Source organism: Acomys minous (assembly GCF_964271855.1).
Source record: "Acomys minous genome assembly, chromosome: 7".
In the NCBI taxonomy this organism is placed as follows: Eukaryota; Metazoa; Chordata; class Mammalia; order Rodentia; family Muridae; genus Acomys; species Acomys minous.
In genome coordinates, this window is record NC_140488.1 from 4,899,298 (window position 1) to 4,913,431 (window position 14,134).

Here is a 14,134-nt window from a genome sequence, read left to right on the forward strand (position 1 = left end):
GTACAAGAGAAGCACCTTCAGAACTAGGCCCTGAACAATCCTACATTTTAAGGCAGAATAGAGGACAAGGAGGAAATGCAAAAGGTGAAAAAGGAGGATGGGCTGGCAAGAAGTGAAACCACCAGGCTATGGGGGAAACCAACAAATGGCAGCATGAAGAGTGGGGAAAGGGGGGGGGCAACTGTAATCCCAATCCCTCCCTTGAGAGATTTATACAGGTGGTTGAGTTTAAGAATACCCTGGGCTTGGTAGGAGTGCCAACCCAGGCAGATATTCAGCAGGGATGAGTATAGTCTAGTGATATGAGGGGAGAAAACTTGCAGTAGTCTCCTGGGAGACAGAAGGGTGGATGCTCTCTGGAACTTTGGCGTGATTGCAGGGCTGCATCAAGAACCCATCTGAGGATTAATGGCCCTTACTTTAATAAGAGAGTATTTACTCAGGGTGTCTGTGTGGGTTTCTGCAGCCACATTCAATTGCACTGGTGCAGGCTCAGAGTTGTGGTGTTTCCAGATGAATATAAGTAAATGACACAGGACTGCCAAAAAAAAGTTTGTGGATTCAAGGAAAATATTCACACAACTAATTGTCGACTTCTGGCTGCACAAGGAAGGCTAGAAGGAAGGAAGGAGGGAAGGAAGGAAGGAGGGAAGGAAGGAAGGAAGAAAAGAAGGAAGGAAGAAAGAAAGGAAGGAAGGAAGGACCAAGCCATAATTTGGTAAGAGCCAGGATTTGGTGAACCAGACCCAGAATCTGTACCTGGCTGTTGGGGAGCTGAATGCAAAATAGGAAGAACAGAGAAGAAAGCAGCTGTGGTAGTGAGGAGAGAAGTATGCTGCCAAGTAGGACCACAAAGCATGTGTCAACACAAAATCACCAAGAATGTGTACATCCCATGCCTTGGATTCACTGCGAAGCTGAGAGATGCCACGCCCATGACTGTCCCCTTACCCCACAGCCTCACTGCTCCCTTAGGCTCCCTTGCCCTGTCCATCACCCCAACACTGAGCTCCTCCCTCAGCTGCACTTCTCATCCCTTCCTCACCCATGTCCTTGAGCCTTTTCTCCTTTTTAAAATAAATAAATAAATCGCAGCACTCCTGTACTCCACTTGATTTATAAGTTGAACTTTCTGAGAGGGGTGCCTACATAGAAGGGGTTAAAAGGTCCAGGTTGCTTAGCCCTCATTTGGTAACTAAAAATACCAAATACTACACAATCAAAAACCATTGGAAAACCAACACAGTTGAGTGAAAAAGTCCACCCTTGAAAACTTTGTTCCAGATACACAAGTCATTTCAGGCTATGTGATAAGGTTTATTTTAAACAAAATTGATTTGCATTTCTCTGATGACTAACAAGGCTGAGCATTTCTTTTAAGTGTTTCTCAGCCATTTGACATTCCTCTGTTGAGAATTCTCTGTTTAGTTCTGAACCTCATTTCTCAATTGGCTTATTTGGTTTGGTGGTGTTTAATTTCTTGAGTTCTTTATATATTTTGGATATTAGACCTTTGTCAGATGAAGGATTGGTGAAGATCTTTTCCCAGTTTGTAAGCTGTCGCTTTGTTCTACTGACAGTGTCTCCTTCCTTACAGAAGCTTCTCAGCCTCATGAGGTCCCATTTATTAATTGTTGACCTTAAGGCCTGGGCTGTTGGTGATCTGTTCAGGAAGTTGTCTCCTGTAGCTAGTCCCATGAAAGACTTTACTTACCAGGAAAGTGGGTCAGAGGGGAGGACATCCTATAGGGACTTTAGGTGAGAGAAGCATGGGAGAAAGGGGAAATAGAAGGATCCAGAGGGTCCTAGAAACCTACAAGAAGAACATTATGACAGGTGGATCTGGATCCTGGGGTCCTGTTCAAACTATAGCACCAGCCAAGGACAAAACATGCAGTAAACTTCCAACCCTACCCAGACCTAGCCAATGGACAGGACATTCTCCACTGTTGAGTGGAGAGGGAGGTCTGACTTTCAAACAAACTCTGGTGCCCCATTTTTGACCACATCCCCTGCATGGGGAGGCCTGGTGGCACTCAGAGGAAGGATAGAGGCTACCAAGAAGAGACTTGATACCCTATGAGCATATACAGGGGGAGGAGGTCCCCCTCAGTCACAGATATAGGGGAGGGGAGTAGGGGGGAAGCAGGAGGGAGGGAGGAATGGGAGGATACAAGAGATGGGCTACCAATTTAGATGTAATACGAATAAAGTAATAAAATATTTTAAAAAATAAAAATAAACAAAATTGAGTCTATGTTTGGACTACAGTCTCATTCCTATGACATTTGATTATATACATGTATATTCCAAACACCAAAATCTGTATCTCTTCTTGCCTCAGGCATATGAAAGAAAGTAGACTGTTTGGCACTCTCCACTGCTTCTGGGATCCACTGGGGACATTGAGTGTTAGGCCCCAAGAGTAAGGGGAGAAAAGTGTATTTGGACACAGGGAAGGTTCTTCGCTGTTGCTAAGATCCACGTGGCTCCTTCTGCAAATGTCACAGCTACTGGATAGAAGCTCAAGACAGGGTACCGAACTGGATGTCTTTGGAGTAAAATATGTATTAGAAGAGTTAGTAACACTCTGGAGAGACAGCAAGGATGAGGGTGCTCAAGCCCCTCTGTGGATTTGGAGTCCCTTTTTATACATTTTATACATTTCAGAGGAAGGGAAGCAGCCCCATGCCGGGCAACTTATGAGCAGTCCATGCTACACACTATGATCAGGCTGTCTGTAATTCCTAGGTGGCAGGGATGAATGTGTGACCTTTAGGGTGTTGGGGAAAGGGGAGGAGAGAACCATTTAGTTAATGTGTTTCCATCATACCTGTGTTTGCAACACTAACTACTGATAGCTTGGAGTGTGCTGATCTTGGGCCTGTATGGAAAGTCAACTATCATGGCAGCTTTAAAAAAAATAAAGTATCACTTCAGAAAGATCTTTGAAGGAGAGTCTTGCATTAAAAGATCCATGATGGGTAGAGTCCTCATCCCCAGTGAGTGATCTCGCAGCTCTTCTGTCGCTGGTCCATACCTGCCACACCAGAGCGTGATGGTGTGTATGGATCAGAAGGACTTCTACGTGGGCGATGAGGCCCAGAGCAAGAGAGGCATCCTGACCCTGAACCCCACTGAACACGACATCGTCACCAACCGGGACAATATGGAGAAAATCTGGCACCACACCTTCTATAACAAGCTGTGTGAGGCCCCCGATGAGCACCCTATGCTACATTCCGAGGCCCCCCTGAACCCCAAGGCTAACCGTGAAAAGATGACTGAGATCATGTTTGAGACCTTTAACACCCCAGCCATGTACGCAGCCATCCAGGCTGTGCTGTCCCTGTATGCATCTGGTCGTACCACTGGCATTGTAATGGACTCTGGAGACGGGGTCCCCCACACTGTGCCCATCTATGAGGGCCACAGTCTTCCTCATGCCATCCTGCATCTGGACCTGACTGGCCGGGACCTGACCTCGTGAAGATCCTGACCAAGTGTGGCTACAGCTTCACAAGGAGAGCTGAAAGGGAAATCGTGCATGACATCAAAGAGAAGCTGTGGTATGTTCCCCTGGACTTCTAACAAGAGATGGCCACTGCTGCATCCTCTTCCTCCCTGGAGAAGAGCTATGAGCTTCCTGATGGCCAGGTCATCACAACTGGCAAGGAGCAGTTCCGCTGCCCTGAGGCTCTTCTCCAGCCTTCCTTTCTGAGTATGGAATCCTGTGGTATCCATGAAACTACATCCAATTCCATCATGAAGTGTGACCTTGATATCTGCGAAGACCTCTGTGCCAACACAGTGCTGTCGGGTGGCACCACCATGTACCCAAGCATTGCTGACCAGATGCAGAAGGAGATCACTGCTCTGGCTCTTCGCACCATGAAGATCAAGGTCATTGCTCCTCATGAGCACAAGTACTCAGTATGGATCGGTGGCTCCATCTTAGCCTCACTGTCCACCTTCCAGCAGATGTGGATCAGCAAGCAGGAGGTCAATGAGTCCAGGTCCTCCATCGTCCACCACAAATGCTTATAGATGGACTGTTACTAAGCTGCGTTTTAACACCCATTCTTTTGACAAAACCTAACGTGCCCAGGGAGGAAAAAACAAAAAACCATGAGACAACATTGGAATGGCTTTATTTGTTTTTGTTTTATTTTTAATTTTTTCTAAAGTTTTTTTGTTTGTTTTGGCACTATTGACTCAGGATTTAAAAACTGGAATGGTGAAGGCAACAGCAGTCTGTTGGAGCAAGCATCCCCCAAAGTTCTACAATGTGGCTGAGGACCTTGATTGTACATTTTTGGTTTTGTTTTTTGTTTCGTTTTAGTCATTCCAAGTATCCATGGGATATGGCTACAGGAAGTCCCTCATTCTCCCAAAAGCTACCTTTAGTCCCTAGAGGAGGATGGCCAAGTCCACTCCCTGAGTTCACACTGGCGAGGTGACAGCATTGCTTCTGTATAAATTATGTACTGCAAAAATTTTTTTAAACCTTCTGCCTTAATAGTACTTTACATTTGTTTTTTAATTTTTGAATGGTCAGTCAGCCATCCGTGCTCCCCATTTGTTTTTTGGTCCCCTCAACTTGATGTATGAAGGATTTGGTCTCCCTGGGGGTGGGCTGAGGTGTTGAGGTAGCCAGGCCTTGCCTGTACACTGACTTGAGACAATTTAATAAAAGTGCACACCTTACCAAAAAAAAAAAAAGATCCATGAGGAACGTGGGAGGCCCACAGTTCTTGACCATTCATTCTATACGAGGAGAAACACTGCTGCTTCAGACTAAATAGGGCACAGAGATTATTATATGAAAAAAGGCTGTCTGAGCACCAAACACCCACATGCAGAAGTCTTCCAAAGGCTGATGAAATAATATCCTGGAACTATGCAGTGCCTTATATGGGTGACAGAAGGGTGACTAGGGTGGGAGTGTGGACCCTGAGTGCGTAGCTGCTGCTGGTCAACAGAAAGGGTGAAGCCACCAGCCTCGTTCTTTCTAGGTCTTGAAAACTAACAGGATTTGGTTTCCTTGCATTTAAAATTTGTTTGCAAAAATGGTGGCTTGATTTCATTGTACTCTCCCTTTGTGAATAGGAGTGCATATCACCAGTATTCCAGATCATCATCAAAGTTTGGGAGCCACTGAAAGTCTCTTGACGTTCAGAGCTGTGCTAGCTAGAAAGGCATCGTACCCTAAAAGGGACTATACCCAGAACCGAACCCACACTTAATTTATTTTTAAAAATATATTTTATTAATTTTTTCATATTACATCTCAATGGTTATCCCATCCCTTGTATCCTCCCATTCCTCCCTCCCTTCCATTTTTCCCTTACTCCCCTCCCCTATGACTGTGAATGAGGGGGACTTCCTCCCCCTGTATATGCTCACAGGGTATCAAGTCTCTTCTTGGTAGCCTGCTATCCTTCCTCTGAGTGCCACCAGGCCTCCCCATCCAGGGGATGTGGTCAAATATGGGGCACTAGAGTTCATGTGAAAGTCAGACCCCACTCTCCAGTCAACTGTGAAGAATGTCCTGTCCATTGATTGATCTGGGTAGGGGTTCCAAGTTTACTGCACGTATTGTCCTTGGCTGGTGCCATAGTTTGAGCAGGACTCTTGGGCCCAGATTCACTTATCATAATCAATTAATTTTCTTGTAGGTTTCTAGGACCCTTTGGATCCTTCTATTTCCACATTCTCCCATGCTTCTCTCACCTAGGGACACAACAGGATGTCCTCCCCTCTGTCCCACTTTCCTGGTAAGTGAAGACTTTCATGGGACATGCCCCATGACTCTTTCTGCTTCTGGGTTAACTCACTCATTATGATCATTTCTAGTTCCATCCATTTGTCCACAAATTTCTGCAATTCCTTGTTTTTAATAGCTGAGTTTAAATGATGAAATTTGAGATTTTGGAACTGATAAATTTCAGATAATAGTGATTCTTTTTAGATGCTGCTATAATAAATGGATGAAATATTTGGGAGCTATAGATGGGATGAACACAATTGTACATGAGAGAAACCTATAAGAACATGCTATAGATAGCCCAGTTACAGTCTCTCCAGAGTATCCACCTTCTTGTCTCCATATCCAATGAATATGTTACAAGTCCAGTGAAAAAATAAAGCTGCAAATGTTATTACATGCAATGATTATCAAATCATAAAATATGGACATGAGACGCTCTCTGGGTTGGTCCACTATGGTCCTTAGCATACTGCAAAGGAAAAGGATGACAAAAAGAGAAATGAGCCAGAAAAATGTCATGTGAGAGGGCTGTACCTCCCGTTGCTAGATCTGAACATGGTGGAAGGATCAAGGAGATCACAAACCAAGGCATGCAGAAGGTTTCAAAAGCAAAGGTTGGAATGGACAACCACCTTGCTGACACCATGGTTACATCCCAAAGAGACCTATGTTGGGTACCTACTATGCAGAATTGCAATATAATTAACTTGTGCTGTTTCAAGGCACTAGGTTTATGGTTAGTTGTTACAGCAGGAATACAGAAATACACATGAGAATAGAAACATTCTACTAGCGATTCTAAGCAATGCTTTATTCTTTTTCTTAATTGATTTTTTTTTTACCTTACATCCAGATCGCAGCCCCCTCCCTCCTCTCCTCTAGGTCCCGCTCTCCTACCCTCTTCTGCCTTTACTGCTGCCCTTTTCCTCACCCACTTCCTACCAATCCACCATGGCACATCAAGTTGCTTCAGGACGAAGCACATCCCCTTCCACTGAGGCCAGCTAGTGGAAAGTGATCCACAAGCAGGCAACAAAGTCCGTGTCAGGGACAGCCCCTGCTCTGCATTCAAGGGGACGCACATGAAGACCAAGCTGCCCATCAGCTACATATGAGTCAAGAGCCTAGGTCCAGCCCATGCATGCTCTTCGGTTGGTGATTCAGTCTCTGTAAGCCCCCATGGGCCTAGGTTAGTTGACACTCTTGGTCTTCCTACAAATTTCTTGTCTCCTCTAGGTCCGGCTATCCATCCCTCCACTCTTCCACAGACTTTCTGAGCTCCACCTAATGTATGCCTGTGGGTTTCAATATCTGTTTCCATCCGCTGCTAGGTGGAGTTTCTCAGAGGACAGTTATGCTAGGCTCCTGTCTGCAAGCATAGCAGAGAATCATACATGGTGTCAGAGGCTGCTTCTCTCCCAGGGGTGGATTTCACATTGGACCAGTCATTGGTTGGACATTCCCTCAATCTCTGCTCCATTTTTATTCCTGCACATCTTGTAGGCACAATAAATTTTGGGTCAAAGGTTTTCTGGATTGGTTGGTGTCCCCTTCCCTCCACCGGAAGCCCTGACTGGCTAGGAGGTGGCCTCTTCAGTCTCGATGTCCCCTGATGCCAGGAGTCTCAGCTAGAGTCACCCTCATATACCCCCAGGAGCCTACCCTGTCGTGACTCTTCAGCTCGTCTCAGAGATGGCCTCTGCCCACAGTTTCTTTTCTCTCTGAAAGCCCTCTGTCCTCCTGGCCCTGCTCTCCCCACATCTGATTCCTGCCCTAGCTTCCCTCAGCACCCTCTCTTTTATCCTGTACCCTCTCTTCAACCACTTCTGCTCTCCATTCTACTTCCTCTTCTGAATGAGATTCAAGCATCCTCCTTTGGGCCCTCTTTCTAATTTAGCATCTTTGGGTCTGTAGATTGTAGTATGTTTATCCTTTACTATATGGCTAATATCCACTTATAAGTGAGTACATACCATGTGTGTCTTTCTGAGTCTGGGTTGCCTCACGCAGGATGATCTTTTCTAGTTCCATCCATCTGACAATTTCATAATTACCTTGTTTTTAGTTGCCTAGTAATATCGCACTGTGTAAATAAACCACAATTTCTTTATCCATTCTTCAGTTGAGGGACATCAAGAATGTGTCCAGATTCTGGCTATTATGAGTAAAACTGCTATGAACACAGTTGAGCAAATGTCGTTGTGTATGGTGGAATATGTTTTGGGTATATGCGCAGGAGTGGTAAAGCTGGGTCTTGAGGTAGAGATATTTCCAATTTTCTGTGAAAATGCCATATTGATTTGCAAAGTGGTTGTACAAATTTGCGTTCCCACCAGAAATAGAGGAGTGTTCCCCTTTCTCCACATCCTCACCAGCATGTTATACATTCTGGTAGGTGTAAGATGAAATCTCAGAGTCATTTTGATTTGGGTTTCTTTGATAACTAAGGACATTGAGTACTTCTCTAGGTGTTTCTTGGACATTCGCTATACCTTTGTTGAGAATTCTGTTTTGCTCTATACCCCATTTTTAAAATTGTGGTGTGTGTTTTGTTGGTTTTTAATTTCTTAAGTTCTTTATATATTTTGAATATTAGCCCCTTGCTGCATGTAGGATTGGCAAAGATCTTTTCTCAGTCTATAGGCTGCCAGTTTGTTCTGTTGACAGTGCCCTATGCATTACAGGAGCTTTTCAATTTCACAAGGTCCCCTTTATTAATTGTTGATCTTAGAGCCTGAGCTGTTGGTGTTCTGTTCAGGAAGTTGTCTCCTGTGCCAATTAGCTCAAGGCTGTTCCTCACTTTCTCTTCTAATATATTTCGTGTTTCTGGTGTTATGTTGAGTTCTTTGATCCACTTTGACGTGAGTTTTGTGTAGAGCGATAAATGTGGCTCTATTTGCATTTTTCTATATACAATCATCCAGTTAGACCAGCATCATTTGTCGAAGATGCTCTCTTTTTTCCATTGTATGGCCTTGGCTTTTTTGTCAAAATCAAATGCCCATAGATGTGTGGGTTTACTTCTGGGTCTTTGATTTGATTCCATGGATCAACCAGTCTGTTTCTATGCCAGTATCATGCTGTTTTTATTACTGTTGCTCTATTGTACAGCTTGAGATCAGGCATGGAGATACCACCAGAAGTTCTTTTATTGTATAGGATTGTTTTAGCTATTCTGAGCTTTTTGTTTATCCAGTTGAAGTTGAGAATTGTACTTTCATGGTCTGTAAAGAATTGTTGGTAGTTTTATGGGAATTGAAAATAGACCTCTTGAAACTGAAAAGCTTCTGTAAGGCAAAGGACACTGTTAATAGAACAAAACAGCCGTCCAAAGATTTGGAAAAGATCTTCAAGAATCCTACATCAGATAAAGGGCTAATATCCAAACTATAGAACTAACTCAAGAAATTAAACATCAACAAAATAACCCAATTTTTAAAATGGGGTGCTGCTTAAGCAGGGAATTCTCAACAGAGATCTCAAGTAGCCTAGAAACACTTTTTAAAATGTTCAACATCCTTAGTCATCAGGGATATACAAATCAAAACGACTCTGAGAGTCTGTCTTACATTAGTCAGAATGGCTAAGAAAAAAGAACTCAAGTAAAAGTAAGCTACCTGATATTCAACTCCCTCAGAGACTTGAGAAGAAATAAACTTGATTATCTGAATGTGCCAGGAGTGCAGGTTAGTAACTCTCCAAATGAAAATATATCAGAGACAGTTTTCTACCTGACTAGTCTCCCAAAACTCTCTATAACATTGAGAATCTTCTTCGGCCTTCTGGCCCAATATCTCTGACAGAAACTTAGTTTTACAATGAAGCTTAGTTGTTTAGGGGTTAAGATGTATTCAGGTCTAGATAGGTGTTCTAAGTTGATAATGACAGTATGTGATGGAGACCGATTTACATTCAGAAATGTAGATGCACCAAGATAGGAAAGATGTCTTCTTCAAGGCTGTCAAATACAAATAGCTAAAACACTAAGAATGTAACATTTATATAATTCCTGATTATGTCATGGTTCTTCTTGCTATAGATAATCTATTGTGTATGTGTGTGTGTATATATATATTAAAATAATTTTTTTAAGATCCTAACGTATGGCTTATATTTTAGCCCTTTGAGGTCACATAGTGTCTTTTCTTGGGAAGTTTAACTTTGCTTTCTATCTTTGTCTTAGTGTCAGATGGTCTCCTGACCCAGGACAGGTACGTAGGAGGAAAATTTAAAACAAGCATGCTTGGGTTGGGAGACAGGGTGTCTAATCCAACTCCAGAGCCAGCTCTTTAATAGAGTAGTACAGCATGAAGCAATAGAATTTCCACCAAAATTAATGAAAAGAGATGGGGAAGAATATGCCATTCTCACCAAAGGAAAAGCCTACCAACAGGGCATTCCAATTCAGAACATCTTTGACCAATATCCAAGGGCAACAAGAATTATTTTAAAAAATATTTAAAAAATCCAAAACAAACGTGTTATTAAAGGTAAAAGCACAGAACGATGCAGATACCTCAATTGTGGGAGAATTCAGTGCCCCATTCTATCCAACGGACAGATCACTGAGGCAGAAACATAATAGAGAAACAATGAATCCAATGGATCCAATGGTTATCTACAGAATTTTTCACCCAACACAAAAGAGTACTCTCTCTTCTTTGTGCCGCATGGAACCTTCTCGAAAATTGGCAGTATATAGTCGCACACAAAGCAAACCGTATACAAAAATTGAAATTACTCATTCTGCTTTCCCACATCACCATGGATTAAGATGGATCTGAACAACAGAAATAACAAAAACCCTACACAATCATGGAAAATGAGCAACTCCCTACTCAGTGACAACTGGGCCAGGGAAGAAATTTAAAAAAAAATTAAAGACTGTCTAAAATTCAATGAAAATGAAGGCGCAACATACCCTAGCTTATGGGACACAATGAAAGCAGTACTAAGAGGAAAGTTCATAGTACTAAGCGCCTTCATACAGAAATTGGGGACATTCCATACTAGTCAATTAACAGCTTCTCTGGAAGCTTCCACAACAAAAGAGGCTGACACACCCAAGAGGAATAGATGGCTGCAAATAATCAAACTCAAGCTGAAGTCAACAAACTAGAAACAGAGAACAAGACTAAGAGTGAACAGAAGCAAGAAGCAGTTCTTTAAGAGGAAGTATGAAGGGAATCAAGGGGCAGTCCTTTCAGAAAGTCAACAAGATAGACAAAAGACACACACTTAGCCAAACTAACTAAAAGGCAGAGAGAAAATATCTAAATCAACAAAATCAGAAAGGAAAAACAAAACAGAACAACATCTCCATAACCCCTAAGGAAAAGAAGCAGTCATTGTATGTCTCCCAACAAGGGGGGGGGGAAGCCTCAGGGCCAGATAATTTTAGCTCAGAATTCTACCAGACTTTCAAAGAAGAGCTAATACCAATACCCTTCAAAATATTGCACAAAATAGAAACAGAAGGAACATTGCCAAACTCACTCTATGGGGCCACAGTCATTCTGTTACCTAAAACAGACAAAGACCCATCAAAGAAAAAAAATTCAGGCCAATTTCCCTTATGAACACTGATGAAAAAAATACTCACAAACTGAATCCAAGGACTCATCAAAGATATCACTGGCCACGACCAAGTAGGCTCCATCCCAGGAATACAGAAGTGGTTCAACATATAAAAGCCCATCAACGTAATCTGTCATATAAACCATGGAAGGAAAAATGAAACATGATCACCTCATTAGATGCTAAAAATCATGTGGCAAAATTCAACACCACTTCATGATAAAGGCCTTGGAGAGATCAGGGATAAAAGTTCTGATAAGATGGAACACTGACTACTTACTAATTACTCCCAAGCACAAGATTTTAATTTCCCTTTGGTGGTATACTGAATATAGACCTGAGGGTGCCTCTCATCATGCTAGAAACAAGTCTGCCCAATCTGTATACCAATTATTCTGAGTGAGAAAAGAATGTCCACGCTTTTACTGGGTCTCAAAGGCATAAGCCTACCCCAGATGTCTTATAGACACAACTTTAACTTTTGTCCCTAGTCTGTATGTGCCTCAACAAGTTTTTACCTGGCTAACAGACTCCATCCAGAGCTGCTGAGAGCTGGACCTACGGGAAGTTGATATAAACCAATCTCAAAGATGGGACTACTCTCTGTCTCTTCAGCTGGATCAGCTAAACAGATGCTTTTGGTAAGTGCCCCATTACCTAGCCTTTGACTACCTTTTCAGCCTTTCTAGGCCCCAATAACAGCGCCCCTAATATTACTAGGGAAAAAAAGTGACAGAAGAGAATGACATTGCCCATTGTCCCACTTTATAGGCTGAAATGCTGAGTCAAGGCCAACTCTCTGGCAGGAGGGACAAATGGCCACAAGGAAAAAAGCTCTTAGTTCTGTTTAAACCAGTCATCCTTGCCACTGCATTTTGACTCGGCGCTTGGGTGGTCTGGTCAGAGAGTCTCTCAAAATTTGGGTAGAGCATTCATTGTTAATAACTCCAAATATGCCTACTTAAGATAACCAGAGCTGAACACTTAATATTCCTTCCAAAAAGGAAATAGGAAAGAGGATTGGCCCTTCCTGGGAATATCCAGTCCAAATGCAGCCCACCTAGGAAAGCACTCACAGCCCCACCCACAAGAGTTGCTTCAGCCCACACAAACAGGTTCCCTCTTCTCCACTGCATTCAGTAGTTTTGCCAACACTTTACACTTCACTCAGCCCTCATCTTGTCCATCAACTGGCCAGACAGGAGGCAGACCTGTCACTGCTCAAGTCTCCTACCTTGGCTTGCAAGCTCTGCCCACTATGCCTACATCATCAGCCTCAGCTGCACCTAAGCATCAAGCCCCGCCTTCCACTACTACCTAAGTCATCACAGCCCCATTAAAAACAACTCCAGCAAAAGCTAAGGCAGCAGAGAAAGCTTCTGTTCTCCCACCTGCACCTACAGCTCTTTAACTCAGCACTCACAGCTTCTCCCTGTGAATGTACAATGCTTCACTGCCCCCTACAGACAGGGTTCTCATCCCATGGGGCTCAACCCCCACAACAGCTATGTATGTTGAGGTTCCATTTGTAACAGTGTCAAAATTCCAGTAATGAAATAGCAACAAAACACATGAGGGGCTGTGTTAGAGTCACAGCATTAGGAAGGTTGAAACCCGCTGCCCTTCCTTGACCTTTGCAACCACAGCCCCCACCCACTACTCTATCTCAGCAGGTCACAGTGCCCCACTGCTACAGGTATTCTCTACCAAATGAAGGTCAAGTGAGGATTCAGCCTTCTGCCCCCTCCTCAGAAAGTGACCACTCACATCATAACCTTGGCCTGGTCCTCTGCATTCCCTGCTCACTTATCTCACCACTCACAAAGCCCAGCCCACAACAACTGCCACAGCAGAAACAGCCCTTGGACACTCTTCTCCTTCGGCAGGTCCAGACAACACTCAGTAGGTATCAAAAGTTATACTGACACAATCCAGCACTGAGCTAAAGGCCAGAGGACCTCAATCAAGCCCTGCATCAGCAAGAGAGCTCAGTCCACCACTCTTCAGTCAGCTCTCACAACCCCACACTAGTGTACACCTACACAGCCCCATCCTGCTCTTAGGGTGACCCTGCCCCCTCTCAGGTCAAGATCCAGAGCCCAGCCCAATTTTGTAAGAGATCACCTAGCCTCCCACCCTGGCTGCCCCTTACCTCCACACAGCAGGATCCATAGCCACGCCCCCAACACCTCACCACTTCCTGCTTCCCTAGTAATTTACTGGGCCCAACACACCCAGGTTGGCCCTAACACCTCTGCCTCAGTATGTCTACCTTTCTGGCTCAGGTCTATGCACTCCAGAACACCGCCCATCCCCCTCCCCTGCCAGTACCTGTTCCCAAGGGATTCTACAGTGCACAAAGTTTCCTTCTCTAACACTTACTAGGTCCAGATCCACCCACCCTTCCACCCTAGCATACAAGCCCCGCCCACCACTATGACAGTCACAGCCCCACCCACAAGAGCAGCACCAGTGCTCCTGCTGCAGGGCACCCTATCCTTACTTCCATGTTTTCTCAAGAATCCTTCTCCATTCAGCCCTGGCCCATCCCCTGACACTCCTTTTTGACTTCTTTCTGGGCCTGCTGTTATGGACACTTGCCCCTGCCCTCTTTAGAGGTCCTCAGGATGTGCCTGATCCAATAGTGTCCCTAATGGTTAGAGCAGCCTGCTCCAGTGATCTCACAGTGGTCTGCAGAAGACCAAACCTCAAATTTCAACACTCAGGAAGCAGAGGGAGGCTGAGAACTGAGTTCAAGGCCAGCCTGGTCTACAAAGTGAGTTCAGC

General features: G+C 44.0%; 1 protein-coding gene and 1 pseudogene across 2 annotated transcripts in view; one reads left to right on the plus strand and one right to left on the minus strand.

The window, feature by feature from the left end:
• The window catches only part of LOC311601317 (uncharacterized protein), a 318,508-nt gene that overhangs the window by 141,535 nt on the left and 162,839 nt on the right, over nt 1-14,134 (minus strand). The window lies entirely within an intron of this gene.
• On the plus strand, nt 3,011-4,091 carry LOC311601314 (actin, cytoplasmic 2-like; annotated as a pseudogene). Its single transcript has one exon. The product of its transcript is annotated as an actin, cytoplasmic 2-like (transcript).